Source organism: Acipenser ruthenus, chromosome 22 (genome assembly GCF_902713425.1).
Source record: "Acipenser ruthenus chromosome 22, fAciRut3.2 maternal haplotype, whole genome shotgun sequence".
Taxonomy (NCBI): Eukaryota; Metazoa; Chordata; class Actinopteri; order Acipenseriformes; family Acipenseridae; genus Acipenser; species Acipenser ruthenus.
In genome coordinates, this window is record NC_081210.1 from 21,636,000 (window position 1) to 21,653,296 (window position 17,297).

General features: G+C 41.6%; 1 long non-coding RNA gene and 3 other non-coding genes across 4 annotated transcripts; 3 read left to right on the forward strand and 1 right to left on the reverse strand.

The window, feature by feature from the left end:
- Window positions 1-303: 303 nt before the first annotated feature.
- Window positions 304-376, forward strand: trnav-cac (transfer RNA valine (anticodon CAC)). Its single transcript has one exon. It is a non-coding gene; the product is annotated as a tRNA-Val (tRNA).
- Window positions 377-1,548: 1,172 nt separating this feature from the next.
- On the forward strand, window positions 1,549-1,621 carry trnav-aac (transfer RNA valine (anticodon AAC)). Its single transcript has one exon. It is a non-coding gene; the product is annotated as a tRNA-Val (tRNA).
- A 751-nt stretch (window positions 1,622-2,372) lies between these two features.
- On the forward strand, window positions 2,373-2,445 carry trnav-cac (transfer RNA valine (anticodon CAC)). The gene has a single exon. It is a non-coding gene; the product is annotated as a tRNA-Val (tRNA).
- A 6,136-nt stretch (window positions 2,446-8,581) lies between these two features.
- LOC117431309 (uncharacterized) lies at window positions 8,582-15,727 on the reverse strand. Its single transcript, XR_004548663.3, has 7 exons — window positions 15,256-15,727; window positions 11,222-11,285; window positions 10,773-11,115; window positions 9,767-9,984; window positions 9,465-9,584; window positions 8,852-8,878; window positions 8,582-8,608 (listed from the first exon to the last, which is right to left on the reverse strand). It is a non-coding gene; the product is annotated as an uncharacterized LOC117431309 (long non-coding RNA).
- Window positions 15,728-17,297: the final 1,570 nt, after the last annotated feature.

Here is a 17,297-nt window from a genome sequence, read left to right on the forward strand (position 1 = left end):
GAGTTCAGCAGTTTTGTAGTGGTGTTTTTGTATCTATTATACCCCCAACCTACATATTAATAGGGGAAAAGCAATTTAACTGAACTCGCTTTTTGTGTTCAAGTTACGCGTGACAAAACAAAAGTGACTTGTTTCACAATTAACACTTTTGCAAGAATCTATTGAACATAGCCCGCTCAATATAACGTTAGGGGCACATCACGTGACCAAATTTAAAACCCCAAAACGGAGCGCCCTAGATACGTTCCAGTACGAGCGGCGTTAAACTTATGTTCAAAAGTTAGGGCAAGCTTCCTAACTGAAGTTTCCGTAGTGTAGTGGTTATCACGTTCGCCTCACACGCGAAAGGTCCCCGGTTCGAAACCGGGCGGAAACAAGTGTGTTTTTTTTTTAAATGTTTTATTATAAATAACTGGGATCCGATTTGGAAATAGATAGTATAATTCCCGTTGTAGTAACCATAACGTACTGTCAACATTTTTTTTTTTCATGTGTATAACTTATTCACATTTTAAAACAGATTTGATACTTTCATCACAAATACATTTGGAAAAGATCTGAACCTTTCCTTAAAAAAAAAAAAAAAAAAAAAAGCACATAATATTTATAAACGGACCTGTTATTTTGAGAATCTGATTGTTTTACCGTTCTTACCTTCACATATTAAACAGGTGACGTAAGCTTCGTGGAGACTATCAGGTGCATTTTCTACTCCCGACGGGCAAACAGCGAACCCTAGTGGGTTTAGTAGGAATTACAGCCTATAACACATAGAACCTGTGCTTTGAATAATCCAGTGCCAATTTACAGTTTTCTTTTCCTAAATTGAAAAATAAACACGTAATACTTTCAGAACTGCACATAGACACGGTGTCATATTTGTATTAAAACAACATAATAATAATAACAACAACATGCAGCCCAAACATACGTATATGTTCATTGGCAATAGCGTAATATGACATTTCCAAATTAAACTTATTTCTTTACGTTTATTTAAATCCATATAAGGTATTAATTTACTCGAATTGTCTGATTATTTAACTGCTTACTTTAACTGTAAAAACCAAATACTGTACCATTTTGATTAAAATCAACTGTCATGCGCATGCAATTCAGTGCCTAATGGACTCATCCATTTATTTTTGCAGGGGATATAAAACGCACAAGCGGTAATAAATGACAACATACAATTAAACACCAACATATAATGGAAATTTAAAAAAAAAAAAAAAAAAAAAACGTTTATATTATGAAAGATATATGCCTCCCGAATATTACATAATCTATGCACGGGGCATTCATTTGTAATAATAGTTTTCCATGTACACCTCCGCCCATGAAAACTTTGGTGTAGTCCAAACTAGATGCAGAAAACACCCAACGACACTGTAGCAGAAACATAAAATACTTAAATTGTACATACTGTTACAACAAACGAAGTAATATGCATCTGCAGTGGACAATCGTGTAAAACATGCCCAGCAAAACATTCAGTTCGTTTCAGAAGATATCTATTCTGTAATGTGCAGGGATTGCTTCAGTGAAGTTTCCGTAGTGTAGTGGTTATCACGTTCGCCTAACACGCGAAAGGTCCCCGGTTCGAGACCGGGCGGAAACAGCATATTTTTTAAATCTTATTTTTCTTGATTATTTAATACAATGTATTGTTTCTTTATGTATTTTTTTCCCTTATTCGCATTCAAGATGGAATATCTAACACAAAACGTAAATTAGGCTTTTTTGTTCATCAAAGGTAGTGAGCGTAGTGCCGGTTGTCACGTTCGCCCACTATTTTATTTTAAAGTGTGTATTATTATTGTTTCTCAATCGGCTATGTTTGCCTTAAAAACTTTCCAAAAGCTGTTCATGGTCGTATAGTTGCATTTATTACTTTAAAACGGAGCATGAACAAACCATCTGGGACAATGTAACTGCTTCATATGTGAGCACAGGAATGGACATGAACATATACGCGCTTATACTATACAACCTATAGGAGAAAACAGTTGTTTTCTTTATGCAATAAGTAATAATAAACAAAATTAAATGAAATAAAAACTTTAAAATTGGCTAATTTACTCTCTGCAGAACGAGTTAAATATAACATACTCCCTTCTCACTCATTCCAGAACAAGTTAGTTAGTAATCTAATATATCCTTAGCTAGACCACTTTATCGTTGGCAGGATTCTGTAATGTAGTGTTTTTTGTCATTTATTTTTAAATAATAACCGTTACGAATACATGTATTTATATACTTTGTAAATCCTATAAACTCGTTGTATCGCAAACTGTAATAATATACAGTACGGTACAATATTCTTATATAGTTTGTTGTGTTTGATAAGTGTTGGGTTTGATTCATCAAATGTTTCCGTAGTGTAGTGGTTATCACGTTCGCCTCACACGCGAAAGGTCCCCGGTTCGAAACCGGGCGGAAACACGTGTCTTTTTTTTCTTTCTTTCTTTCTTTTTTTATCAGTGTGAGCCGAATTGGAAGATATAATATTTCGGATGTGGTGAATAAATAAATTTAATATTAACAACTCCGCTGGACGCCGACAGATTACAATATGACAGTTTTATTAAAATAGCTCACACGAGGTCAACAACTGCTCCACCCAACATACATCCTCATACACTATTCAAGCAATACTGCACATCAAGCGTAATGCTACCAGGAGAGTTTAACCAACTTACTACTAGCCTTTTAACAGCCTTTATAATAATAATAATAATAATAATAATAATAATAATAATAATAATAATAATAATAATAATAATAATAATAATAATAATAATAGGGGCAAACCAGGGAAATACATGCCACTGAAACTACAGAGAAAACTATTAATGCTGTCGAATCCAAGGTAAAACAATAATGAGTATCGCACACTGCCTAGCATTAAAATAGTCTGAAGCGACATTTACCAGCGGCCTGCGTAACAGCACGCTTCCCATCTAGGGCTCCCTCACCGCTTGGGAAGTGCCAGACTTCTTCAGAGAGACGCTTTCACTCCATCTGCACAAACATGGAACCAGTAGAACCTGGGGCCGCAATGCATCCCATAAAGAACACGTTCCTCAGTAATCTAGCCAGCCTCTGATCTGGAGATTTGAGTGAGAAAGCGAGTGAATGCTGCGAGTCTGCTGCTGCCAGATACCTGAAACAAATACAATGTGGGTACTAAAAACTAACTACACTGTGGAGGAAACAATCTTATCGATTAGTTTTTCAAATATACTCCAAATTCAATAAAATTAACAAAGTATGCAAAATACATTTGTAGTTAAATGATGGCAGTGATATGCCAGTTGTGTGAAACAATTTGTTTCTGACATTTACAAGTCAACGTTAAAGCTGTATATTTAAGTTAATGCTGTATTATATTTAAGTTACCGGGTAAACAAGTAACCCAGGGCAGACTCTTTCACAGCAGAAGCCTGAAGCTACCTTCTTTTGCAGTTATGTGATCAGTTACAAGGAGGAAATGTGCTTAACTTTCTTTTTTATGTATGTGCTGCTTTAGGAATATTTATATGCTATATTAAAACACCATTCCTTAAAACATTCCTTAAAGTTTTGTGACCAGGGCCTAATGCTTTTGGCCCACAAGAGGGCGCTGTTTCTCCGTTTTAGAACGAGCACATGCCCTGTATTGAGAGAGGAAAATGCAATATTTCAGTTCCGTCTTTCGGGTGAGATGTAGTTGTAAGTGACTCTGCAGCTGATGCATAGTTCACACACCCTAGTCTCTGTAAGTCGCCTTGGATAAAGGCATCTGCTAATTAAACAAATAATAATAATGCTACTTCAATGATTTTACTGCACTCTTTTAACAATGTAGTCTTCTCTACTGCCATAACTTCCACATGTGAAAACACTATAGATTTGTTTTTCAGTTTTTACCGTTTCTTTTTCTTCTTGCACACCCGTTTGCTCACTCAAACCTTCTGTGTTTTATTACACTGTGCTGTGCTTTTACAAAGGGGATACCAAAGCAGTAAACTTTGAGAAGGGGCTGGTTCATTATCTTCTCTGTGCTTTACTACACTGTGCTGTGCTTTTACCAGGAAATAACAAAGCAGTAAACACACATGCTAAATGTACTTGCTTTATATAATATACAGGGATCTTTGCAGTCACATACACATTCCAGCTCAAGTGGGAGGTGTTGTGTTGTTTTCCCTGTGTTTGTAGATGATGATGATCCATACACCACATGTGATTCAAGGCAGGGGAGGATTATGCCCATTTTAAGGTTAAGAAGAGTTGTATTAGTATCATTTAAAAACTTTTCCCTTAAAATAAATGGCCAACATTTACTTTCCCTAATTTTGAGAATGTAGTGTGGCCCCCTCTTCATAGTGACATTGGAAGGGTTACCAAATCAGCCACGCTCATTATAGGGTCAAAAAGCATCTTTATTTTCAAGGTAAATGCTGAACAAACATGACAGTATATACAATCTACTGAAACAAGCACTTCTTCATTTACAGGTTGTTCCTCACAACAGATCAATAGTTACCAGGGAAGCGCGTATTAGGCATTGGGTCGTAGATCTCAATACTGCTTGGTTTCACATGATTATACTGCACTGACACATCAACACAACAGTTAAGCAAGCATATGCACAACTATCAAAATGGATCTCCTCATTTGATTCAAAGAAACCACAATACCAATTAGACTAGCTCAGCCAATCAAATGACAGTGCGCTAAGGCTTGCGGATAAGCTAAGCCAATCAAAATACAACATTATTTACATTATTTTCACACAGTAAAAAAAATAGTGATTATAACAAGAACATCCCTGTCTTTCATTGCAATGAGAGACCAGTTTAATGTTCTGGAGTTCTGATGCAGTTTGCAGTCCCTCAGAGCTGCCCTTCCATTCAAACTGCCAGGGAATGCACTCTTTGTATTTATAAACCAGAATGGATGCTGCAAGCCGATTGGCTGTTGAGGATTGTTTAACATGCAGTTAAAAATCAAATTAAAACGAACATTTTTATATAGCATCTCTCATGGCATCTCAAGATGCTTAACAGAAAACAACAGTTCAAAACATCAACAATAAAACTGCAAAAGCCATACATAGCAATAAAACTCTAGTGCATCGAGAAATAAAAACAGTAAGGAAGCAAAATCAAAATGAGTCAGATTAAAATGGAAGTGATAGATTATAAAACAGATTTTCAAACTTGACTTAAAAATTGCAACGGTAGATGCCTCTTATATTGAGCCAGGCAGAGCGTTCCACAGTCAGGGGCCACCTGTGTTTCTCTTAAAAGCCCTTGGGACAGTAATATAAGGGACTAAAAGATCCCTTAAGTATGATGGGGCCAGACCATTCAGGGCTTTATAGGTTAAGTGCAGGACCTTAAAATCAATTCTAGAACGCACCGGGAGCCAATGTAGGGCTGCTAGCACAGGGGAAATATGTTCACATTTGTGTGTTCTTGTTAGAACCCTGGCCGCAACATTTTGTACAAGCTGTAATCGGGATAAAACATAGCTTACGATACCTGAAAACAGGGCGTTGCAATAATCAAGCCTAGATATTACAAAATGATGCATCAATCTCTGAGCATCCTGCAGTATAGGATTCACAGTTAAAGGAAAGGCTGTGCACATATTCACAACTGATAAGCTTCCCAATGAAGCTGGTTTGAAAAGACTAGGTGATAATGTGAATATAAAATGAATATCGAACTTCAAACCAACTTTACATTGGCGCTGACATAAATCACAATGATAGCCCATTAGTGACCAAGCATTTAAAAATGCCAGTCATGTATTTTTATATTAGCTTCTCCAGGTCAGTGGTAGTAATGCGTGGATAGTGAACTTTGTCTTTGCCTCCTTTTCTGTATCTTTTCATTATCAACAAAAATACATGATTGGCATTTTTAAATGCTTGGTCACTAACAAGGTTACATTGCAGGTTATGTCAGCTCTGTTTATGGAACAATTGAGACCAGCATGGAGGCTTCATTCATTTGAATTAATTACAATAAATGGAAACATTGAAAACCTCCAGTTTAATGTTTACAACAAATAGAACCTCGTTTGAGGGACTATTTTTTTCTCCAAAGCGGAAGGATATATAATAAAATGCATTTTATAAGCGGGATAACATGCTCCAGGGCTTGTGCGTTGTGTTGCATTGACATATGGCTTTGTTTGTTAATGCAACACAACACACGCCCTGCTATCCCTGAAAACAAACGGCTTTTAATATTGTCTACGGAATTGTTGGAATAGCTCAGCCATTAAGATTGTCTGAGCTATCCTCCCCGAAGGCAAAAGATAGAAGTTATCATCCAGAACTTCAAAACGCTTCATCAGAGTTGAGGTAAAACTGTAAGAAAGGAAGTCAAGTAGGCAAACGTTTTGGCCAGTTGTGATGCCTTTAGTCCTGTATATTAAACAGAAATATCACAGAAAGCACTCGTTGAATGCTTCTTACATTTTTACTTTAGAAGACCGAAGCTTTAAAAGGGTTGTTCCATCCCAAACCAGCAGATCCAATCAGACACTCCCGGTATACCCATTGTGACTGTGGTTAAGCAATCAACCAATGTGAACAATTTGTCAAAATTCATGTAATGTTATCCCCTTGGACAGAACATACAGCACAACTGGAAACTACAAACAGCGTGCACCAGAGCGGGAAGGAGTAATCCACCACCATCCCGCACAGTTCTGCTGATTTCTGAATGAAACAGTGACCCCAAAATCATTTCACCCACCACTGCCCCCCACCCCCCTCCGCTGAGACTCTCCCTCCTCCTCCTACCCCTCCCCCCTCCCCCTCACAGACAGAAGGGTACGGCTTTGTTTTTGAACGCGGTGTTGAAGGTGTAGAGCCTCTGTTTCCTCTCGGCATCGTACACAGAGAGCTGCTTCTCCTCCCAGTCCAGCAGGAAGCCGAGTTTGCGTGGGGGCTCGGAGGGGGTGATGGGGAAGGGGGAGGAGAGGAGGGCACGGAGCTCTGAACTGCCCTTCATACTCAAAGCACACACCCCCTTCTCAGGACACGCGCTGGAGCCCTCCTTCCCTCCCACCGCAGTCTTGATATCCATTCCATCCTCAATCACACCTACTGTCCAGTCTTTCTCCCGCACAGCCACCTTCCAGTACGGATTACCAGAGCAGACGCCTTCCTTCATTTCTGGTGTGGCTGGAGAGGTGTGAGACAAAATTCAGGATCTCCTTTTACACTAGCAACATTATCATTGGCGCTCTTTTAAAGGAATGTTAACCCAGGCTTCGATTGCTTGTCTCGGTGCGGGCAACATTAATATTAAATGCACCTGCCATAACACTGTCATAGAGGTGTAGGGTCACCATGGGCAGTCAGGACGGCACTGATTGAAGTTCTGTATTGTGTTGTACTGTACTGTACTGTATTATTATTTATTTCTTATCAGACGCCCTTATCCAGGGTGACTTACAATTGCTACAAGATATCACATTATTTTTACATACAATTACATTATTTTTTTAAAACATTATAGGGCAGCAGTGTGGAGTAGTGGTTAGGGCTCTGGACTCTTGACCGGAAGGTCGTGGGTTCAGTCCCAGGAGGGAAACACTGCAGCTGTACCCCTGAGCAAGGTACTTTATCTACATTGCTCCAGTAAAAACCCAACTGTGATATCTTGTAACAATTGTAAGTCACCCTGGATAAGGGCGTCTGCTAAGAAATAAATAATAATTATTATTTTTACATACAATTACCCATTTATACACCTTTCTCAAGGGGTACAGCAGCAGTGTCCCCCACCTGGGATTTAACCCACGACGCTCCGATCAAGAGTCCAGAGTCCTAACCACTACTCCACACTATACTGTGTTGTATTGTATTGTATTGTACTGTGTTGTGTTGTACTGTGTTGTATTGTATCGTTTTGTACTGTGTTGTGTTGTATTGGACTGTGTTGTGTTGTATTGTACTGTGTTGTGTTGTGTTGTGTTGGATTGTATTGTACTGTGTTGTGTTGGATTGTACTGTGTTGTATTGTATTGTATTGTACTGTGTTGCACTGTGTTGTATTGTACTGTGTTGTATTGTACTGTATTGTACTATGTTGTGTTGTATTGTACTGTGTTGTACTGTGTTGTGTTGTATTGTACTGTGTTGTGTTGTATTGTACTGTGTTGTGTTGTGTTGTGTTGGATTGTATTGTATTGTACTGTGTTGTATTGTACTGTGTTGTGTTGTATTGTACTGTGTACTGTATGTCATGTGCTTTCATTACACTTATTTATACCACGAATGATTACATTTTCCAGCAATAAGAATACAGGGTTGGGTTAGGGCTGAGGTTAGTGAATTATTCAGTCATTTTGAACTTTTCGACTTCCATCTTTTAAAAAATGTGCTATTTTGTGATTATCAACACTATTTGTAAAATGGTGCAGCAAGTCACAATGAAAATGAAAAAAAAACACAACACACACACTCAGAGGCACCCTAAACTCACCCCTCCCATCCTCACTTAATGACAAAGCATAAAAACAACTCCTGGATATTTAGCCACAGGAGTGGTATAAGAAAACACATTCTCACCATACTGCTCCAGAAGAGGCTCTCGTTCTGAAAGAAACAAGGAGATTCACAGAGATTGTTATGAGACTGACACAGTTCTAAATCCCAGTGATGATGTCATCTCGTGCATGGAACATTCACCACCATTTGAACATTACCTATTTGAGTTTCTTTTTTTTTTTTTTTTACTTTGTCCTCTACAAGTTGTGTTTTGACATGGGATCAATGTTACATTTTTCAAGAATATTTTTTACAGTTAGCTCCCTCCGTCCCTCTCTCTCACACACTCACCTGCTTTAGCAGCTTGGCGTTCCTTCACTGGAGAGAGAAAAAGAGAGATGAAACAACTCAAATCCAAATGCACCTCTCTATCTACAGGTCTGTCTGTACCTGTGTTTCAACCAGCTGTATCTGTCTATCTGTCTGCTAATTACTGATTACCATGGCTTTTACAGTATTATCTGAACCTTCATTGATTGACTAATGGCTCTGGCACCCTGTTTGGAGCCTTGTGTATATATTACTAGAACATGCATATTTCAGTTGTATCTGAAGGCTGTTGTGAAGCATGTTTTTATTTTGCTTTTTAAATAATGCTTTTCTCAATGCATATATGACCTCACTGTATAATAAAGGGCACATGCATGTTTTCAGTTTGGATTCTTGTCTGACCTCTGGTTCGTTCTTTTCTTAACCTGGCTCCTTAACCTCACAAGCAGTTTGGATCCTGTGTTTTGTCCTCCTAGGTCTCTGTTTAAGCAATTTGAACTGCCAGGTGATTTCATCCTGATACAATCTTTTGCCCATATTGGGAGACTGTCTGTTTGTATGTGTATGTGTTTATCTGTCTCTCTGTCTGACTCTCTAACTGTCTGTATGTTTGTCCATCTCCTCGGGTCCTCACCTCGGATGGCTTCTCTCTTCTTGCTGTACTGCCAGAACACAACCCCGGCGATCACACCGAGAATCAGCAACAGAACGATGAACACAATAAGCCAGGGAGAGACACTGGGAGGGAAATCACCTGGGGAGAGGAGAGGGGAGGGCAGGAGAGGACAGAAGGGAGGGAGGGAGGATAGAGGGGAGAGGACAGACAAGGTGAGGGAGAGCGGTCTCTGTTCAGTACAGGGTTGCGCAGTGCGTAGACCACACAATGACACTCTTCTCCTTCCTTTCTCTCTCCTTCACTTGCTCCCTCCATCTCACCTGTAATGCTCAGTTTCGTATGTCTCTTTCCCCAGCAGTGTCTTGCTCAGTGTGCAGGTCAGGCTCTGATCCATGACCTTTAACCCCCAGCGAGCTGCCATCGCCCCCATTCCACGAGACCTGAGGAGCTGGGGTCCACCCAGGGGACTGACAGGAGAGAGAGATCGAGAAAGCGGTGGGGAGGGAGGAGAGTAAGATCAAAGGGCGTTGACCTACATCTGTGAGAGAGGAAGAAAGAGTGTGTGAAACTATACTAAAAAAAAAGCAAAGACAAATCTTGACCAAGTACAGGCATATTGAGCACAGCCTGGCGATCCAAACAGATTGACAGACAAAACAAGGACTGTGAAAGATGGGAGAGACAGACTGAGATGCATTGTGTTCTGTCCTGTAGTAAGGGACACATTCCTCAGCAGCTGGACTAAAAACTTCATGCAACTCAAAGATGAAAAAATATGGACGCATTACTGGGACAGCATAAGAGACACAATTTAAAAACAATACACTTTCTGTTATTTTTATATCTAATATGCATAATAACATGCATGCTTTTAACATGCTGTGTGTGAGGGAGACGGGAGACTGTGAGGGAGAGGGGGGAGAGAGGGGAGTGAGTGTGAGGGAGAGAGGGGAGAGAGAGGGGAGTGAGTGTGTGAGGGAGACAGGGGAGACTGTGAGGGAGAGAGGGGAGTTAGTGTGTGAGGGAGAGAGCGGGGCGAGACGGGAGTGAGTGTGTGAAGTGAGAGATAGCGGAGTGAGTGTGTGAGGGGAGAGAGATGGGGAGATGGGGAGAGGGTAGAGAAAGAGAAGTGAGTGTAAGGGAGAGAGGGAGAGAGAGAGGAGTGAGAGGGGAGAGAAAGAGGAAAGGGGAGTGAGGGAGAGCGAGGGAGAGAGAGGGGAGTGAGAGGGGGAGAGAGAGTGAGGGAGAGAGAGGGAGAGAGGGGAGTGAGAGGAAGAGAGAGGGGAGTGAGGGGAGTGAGTGTGTGAGAGAGAAATGGATACCTACTCCCCACTTTCAGCTCCATGGTCTTCTCCACTTTTTCCCCTTTGCTGTCTGTGGTCTGGCACAAGTAGGTCCCCTCATCAGCCAAAGTGAGGTTGAGTAGAGTCAGGGTAAGGTCACCACGGGTCAGCTTGCTGAGGTCAATGTTAGCACGCCCCCCCCTCGAACGTGGGTCCTGCCGTGCTAGACCCCAGATGGTACGAGTAGACCAGCGAGTCAGTACATTTTTGAAGCCAGGAAATACTCAGGGGCGTTGCATCGGAGATGGGGGAGAGGGAGCAGGGGAGAGAGACCTCTCCAAAGAGCGTGCCCTTCACTGGAGAGTCTGATGTCTTCAAAGAGGTGGCTGAGAGAGAGAATTAGATTAATATAGGTGAGAGAAGAGGGAATAGGAGAGAGGGAAGAGGGGAGCAGAATGAAGTGCAATTCAGTTTCATGAACAATAATCTTACCCTCCGCAGTGCTGTGCAAGACAGAGAAATACAGGAGGAGCATCCACTGTTTCATTGTGAGGACCTGAGAGAGAAAGCGATACGGAATCAATACCTACTCTGCATCCAACACACTGCACCCTCCACACTGCACCCAACATACTGCACCCTCCACACTGCACCCAACATACTGCACTCTACACACTGCACCCAACATACTGCACCCTCCACACTGCACCCAACATACTGCACCCTCCACACTGCACCCAACATACTGCACCCTCCACACTGCACTCTACACACTGCACCCAACATACTGCACCCTCCACACTGCACTCTACACACTGCACCCAACATACTGCACCCTCCACACTGCACTCTACACACTGCACCCTCCACACTGCACCCTCCACACTACACACAATCATACTGCACCCTCCACACTGCACCCAACATACTGCACCCTCCACACTGCACACAACATACTGCACCCTCCACACTGCACCCAACATACTGCACCCTCCACACTGCACTCTACACACTGCACCCTCCACACTGCACCCTCCACACTACACACAATCATACTGCACCCTCCACACTGCACCCAACATACTGCACCCTCCACACTGCACCCAACATACTGCACCCTCCACACTACACACAACATACTGCACCCTCCACACTGCACTCTACACACTGTACCCAACATACTGCACCCTCCACACTGCACTCTACACACTGCACCCAACATACTGCACCCTCCACACTGCACTCTACACACTGTACCCAACATACTGCACCCTCCACACTGCACTCTACACACTGCACCCAACATACTGCACCCTCCACACTGCACTCTACACACTGCACCCAACATACTGCACCCTCAACACTGCACCCTCCACACTACACACAATCATACTGCACCCTCCACACTGCACTCTACACAATGCACCCAACATACTGCACTCTACACACTGCACCCAACATACTGCACCCTCAACACTGCACCCTCCACACTACACACAATCATACTGCACCCTCCACACTGCACCCAACATACTGCACCCTCCACACTGCACTCTACACACTGCACCCAACATACTGCACCCTCCACACTGCACCCTCCACACTACACACAATCATACTGCACCCTCCACACTGCACCCAACATACTGCACCCTCCACACTGCACACAACATACTGCAACCTCCACACTGCACTAGGGGTGGGACGATTCATTGTGTATCGTTTACTTTACAACACGATACGATACACCTTCGTGTAGCAGCCTGTCTTGTTTGTTCTGGACAGAGAGGAATCAGGAAGCGAGCATGTCTGTACAAACTCGCTGCTATGACTGTATTTTTTGTTTTATTTTAATTTAGTCGTTGCCATTTATTTATTTTTTCTACCAATTTGAAACGGCCAATTATTTTTTAGGCTCAGCTCACCGCTACCACCCCTGCGCTGACTCGGGAGGGCGAAGACGAACACACGCTGTCCTCCGAAGCGTGTGCCGTCAACCGACCGCTTTTTTTCACACTGCGGACGCACCATGCAGCCACCGAAGAGCTACAGAGTCGGAGGTCATAACCACATTTAAAAACAGCACAGTGTAGAATAGTATACAAAATAAAGTAATATACTCAACCTTAACTTCAAAAATACAAATACTTAGTGCTAACATGTATGGTATAATAATAATAATAATAATAATAATAATAATAATAATAATAATAATAATAATTATTATTATTATTATTATTATTATTATTATTATTATTATTATTATTATTATAAGTCTTACAATAATCTACTGAGTTAGTTAAGTATGATGCAAGCAAAAACAATGATGTACTTTTTAAAAATATTGAAATTGTTATTGATTAGACATCACAACTTAATGCTGAAAAACTTGATGAACAAAGTTTGTACTTTAATAGTGATCAAACACATTGCTTTTTTTTCTCTCTCAGAAATGTGGTAAGGAGATTTGGTTAATTCAACTAAAATGGATATCCCAGGTACTCTAGTTCACATACTGCTTTGTCCGTAAATTCAAACTGGTGGTTTACAACTTTGTGTTTTTCATTAGTATCGCAATACGTATGGCACCTTGGGTGCATCGTCTCACCCCTACACTGCACCCGTTCTTACGGTCAGCGTTAACACTGCCCCTGACCTCTTTTTAAACACCCACACAGCTCGCTCCCAAGCATTTTATAAAGGTTATGCTCAGATGGCAAATAGAATTTAGGAATCTGCTTCAATATGTTACACTGGTATCACAGAAGAATGAACATTACTTTTGGAACGCCTATATTGAAACTTCTATTTAACGTTTAATGTATTATTATTTATTTCTTAGCAGACGCCCTTATCCAGGGCAACTTACAATTGTTACAAGATATCACATTATTTTTACATACAATTACATTATTTTGTACACATTATTTTTTTACATACAATTACCCATTTATACACTCTGGGTTTTTACTGGAGCAATCTGGGTAAAGTACCTTACTTTGCTCAAGGGTACAGCAGCAGTGTCCTCCACCTGGGACTGAACCCACAACCGTCCAGTCAGGAGTCCAGAGCCCTAACCACTACTCCACACAGCTTTATGTACATTTCAATAGAGATATATACACACATACACCCTCTGAATATTGTCAGTGCCAACGTCAGCGGCAGTACCGTAATCAAGGAATGACAAGTTATAGAAATCAAACAACTGGATGCAGACTGATTACTTTGAATACACTTAATCAACACACTGTGAACAAGTTACTGAACAAACAGTATGATCAGCACTAACATGTATTCTCCAAGATATTTTTAATTACTAAAACTTACAAAAATAGCATTACTTTCGCGAATACATTTTAGCACCTAATGGTAACCTAAATTTACACAACTGGGTGAAGTGCGTGAAATCCGGACCAAGACAAAACTGGACACACACTAAAACAATTCCCTATCTTCATTTGGCAAATGTTTTTTGCTCCGGTCCCGGTGTTGTGTTACGTCAGCAGCACTGTGCCCGACTTATCTCTACAGTGCACTACAAATATATGCAAATGATTCTCTTTTTAAGAGAGTAATGAAACAATCTCAATCTTACAAATTGGCTTTTCCATCCGATTGAGCAATTAATAAACCGAAGAAGACGAAAGTCGAAATGTTTGTTGAGTCTGTGAAGTTTCTACTAGTTTTACAATAATACGTTTGTTAAGTTTTCGAAGTTATGGAAGCAGTTCACAGTAAGAGTTCAGCTCAGATTTATTTTCGAATAGTACTGAGAAGTACTAAACTGTATTAGGCTACTTTTACAACACGTTTATGGGGTGTGGTTTGAATTTAAGCACGAGCCACATTAAGCGTTTTTCACGTTGAGCGCATTTCACCTGAGCAGGGTTGTTTAGGGAGGGCTTAACGTTAAGTGTTAAGCCTGTTATCTGTAAAGGTTTCTAGGGGGTTCGTTTGAATGAAAGCACATTAAGCCACGTTAAGCATTTTAGGAATTCCCCTCATTTCTGCCATCATGACATTTCTAGTAATAGAACATAACAGACTCGACTCATAATTGTGATGCACACAGCTTATCAAGTCCAATCCTCTATTAAAATAACAAATTATAAAGTGACCATACCAAAGCAGTAATTCATGACAAAAAAAGCAACGTTTATCATTTATGATCATTTCAGAGTGAGACGCGCCCTATGCTTACTTTACTTTCACTTTTACTTACGCGCAAGCTAGCTGGAAAACGAGAAATTACAAAACATTTTAATAAAAAAAACAAAACAAACAAAAAAAAGAAAAAAAAGAACGAATATTAATGTAGAATGTATCCAGTAACTATACCTGATCAATAACTGACCAAACTGCAAAATAATGCGAGGTGTATGAAAATGTAGAATCGAAAGTGAAATTATTATAGAAGCAGGGTATATTCTTAGAATCTTATTTTCTTCTGTCGTAAGGAGAGTAATAGACAGATAGTCAGACTGTCTGAAAAGTCAGTGAATCGGTTTTCCCATGTACTGTACCTGTTTCCGAGCCGAGCCAAACCGAACCGAAGCGCTGTGACTGCCGTTTGGTCCAATAGAGTAATGTGCGCAGTGCAGGCTGCCGAAAGGTTCTCCGTATTATTACACACCCTCGATAATCAAACATACAAATGTAATTGTCCGCTCCGGCGCTTGTCCTGCTTATTATTATTGTAGTGTTTACACACTCACACACACACACACACACACACACACACACACACACACACACCACACCACACGAATAATATAAATGTTATTAAACTATTTGAAAATATATTTGAAAAATAAATAATATGTAACTATATTTTCATTGTCATATGTATGCTGCTATAATAATAGTCAAGAGTCCAGAGCCCTATCCACTACTCCACACTGCTGCCACAACAACAACAAACAAACAAACAAACAACAACAACAACAACAACAACAACAACAACAACAACAACAACAACAACAACAACAACAACAACAACCACCGTCCTGTCCCCAGAGCTACCGTCCTGTCTTCCTCCTACCCTTCCTCTCCAAAACCCTCGAGCGGACTGTACACCGCCAGCTCTCTGCTCGACCCTCTCCAATCTGAATTCCGCTCTGCTCACTCCACTGAAACCGCCCTCCTGTCTGTCACCAACTCACTAAACTCTGCCCGAGCTGCCTCTCTCTCCTCTGTCCTAATTCTCCTCGACCTCTCTGCTGCCTTTGACACTATCGACCATTCTATTCTACTATCCTCTCTCGCTGACCTGGGAATCTCTGGCACTGCTCTGGCCTGGTTCTCCTCCTACCTCTCCAACCGCACTTACCAGGTAACCTGGCATGGAGCAACCTCCACACCTCGCCCTCTCTCAACAGGAGTCCCCCAAGGGTCAGTCTTGGGTCCTCTCCTGTTCTCTCTCTACACCCGCTCCCTGGGCCCCCTCATCACATCCTATGGTTTCTCATACCATTTCTATGCTGCTGATGCTCAGATTTTCCTCTCCTTCCCCACCTCTGACTCCACCATCCCCTCCCGTATCTCTACATGTCTGTCTGCTGTCTCCTCCTGGATGCACTCGCACCACCTCAAACTCAACCTCTCTAAATCTGCCCTCCTTTTCTTTCCCTCCTCCTCCTCCCCCTCCTCTGATCTCTCTATCTCTGTTCCTCTGGAATCTACCACACTCTCTCCCTCTTCCTCCGCTAAGAACCTCGGAGTCACCCTGGACCCCTGCCTCTCTTATTCCCAGCACATCTCCACTCTGGCACGCACTTGCCGATTCTTCCTGAGCAACATCCGAAGAATCCGACCCTTCCTCACCAACTATGCTACCCAGCTCCTGGTCCAGGCCCTGGTACTCTCCCGCCTAGACTACTGCAACTCCCTCCTGGCTGGCCTCCCTGCGTCCGCCACCCGTCCGCTCCAGCTCATCCAGAACTCTGCTGCCCGCCTGGTGTTCTCTCTGCCTCGCTTCGCCCACGCAACTCCACTATTCCGCTCGCTCCCGATCACCGCTCGCATCCAGTTCAAGACTCTTGTACTAGCCTACAGATGCCTTGACCAGACTGCACCCAGCTACCTCCAGACCCTCATCTCTCCCTACACCCACACTCGACCTCTCCGCTCCGCCTGCACTAGAAGACTGGCTCTACCTCCTTTACTCTCCCCTGCCTCCAGACTCACCTCTTCAGACAGCACCTGTAGAACTCCTCTGTTTTTCCCCTGGGACACTTATCACCCTTCCTTAAATGCGCTTTACTTGCTCTTATCTGCCCCCTATTTTACTGCATTTAATCCTGTACTGTAGAGTACTGTAATCTGCCAAGTGTTATTTAATCTGTAGTATTTTGTATTTAATTATATCCTGATGTAACTATCACTGACACTGTTATCTGCTGTATTATTGAATCATATTTTGTCACACTTGTACTTGCTTGAACCAAATTATTATTACTTGTACTGTGATTCTTGAAATGTGTTTGTTTACGACTGTAAATCGCCCTGGATAAGGGCGTCTGCTAAGAAATAAATAATAATAATAATAATAATAATAATAATAATA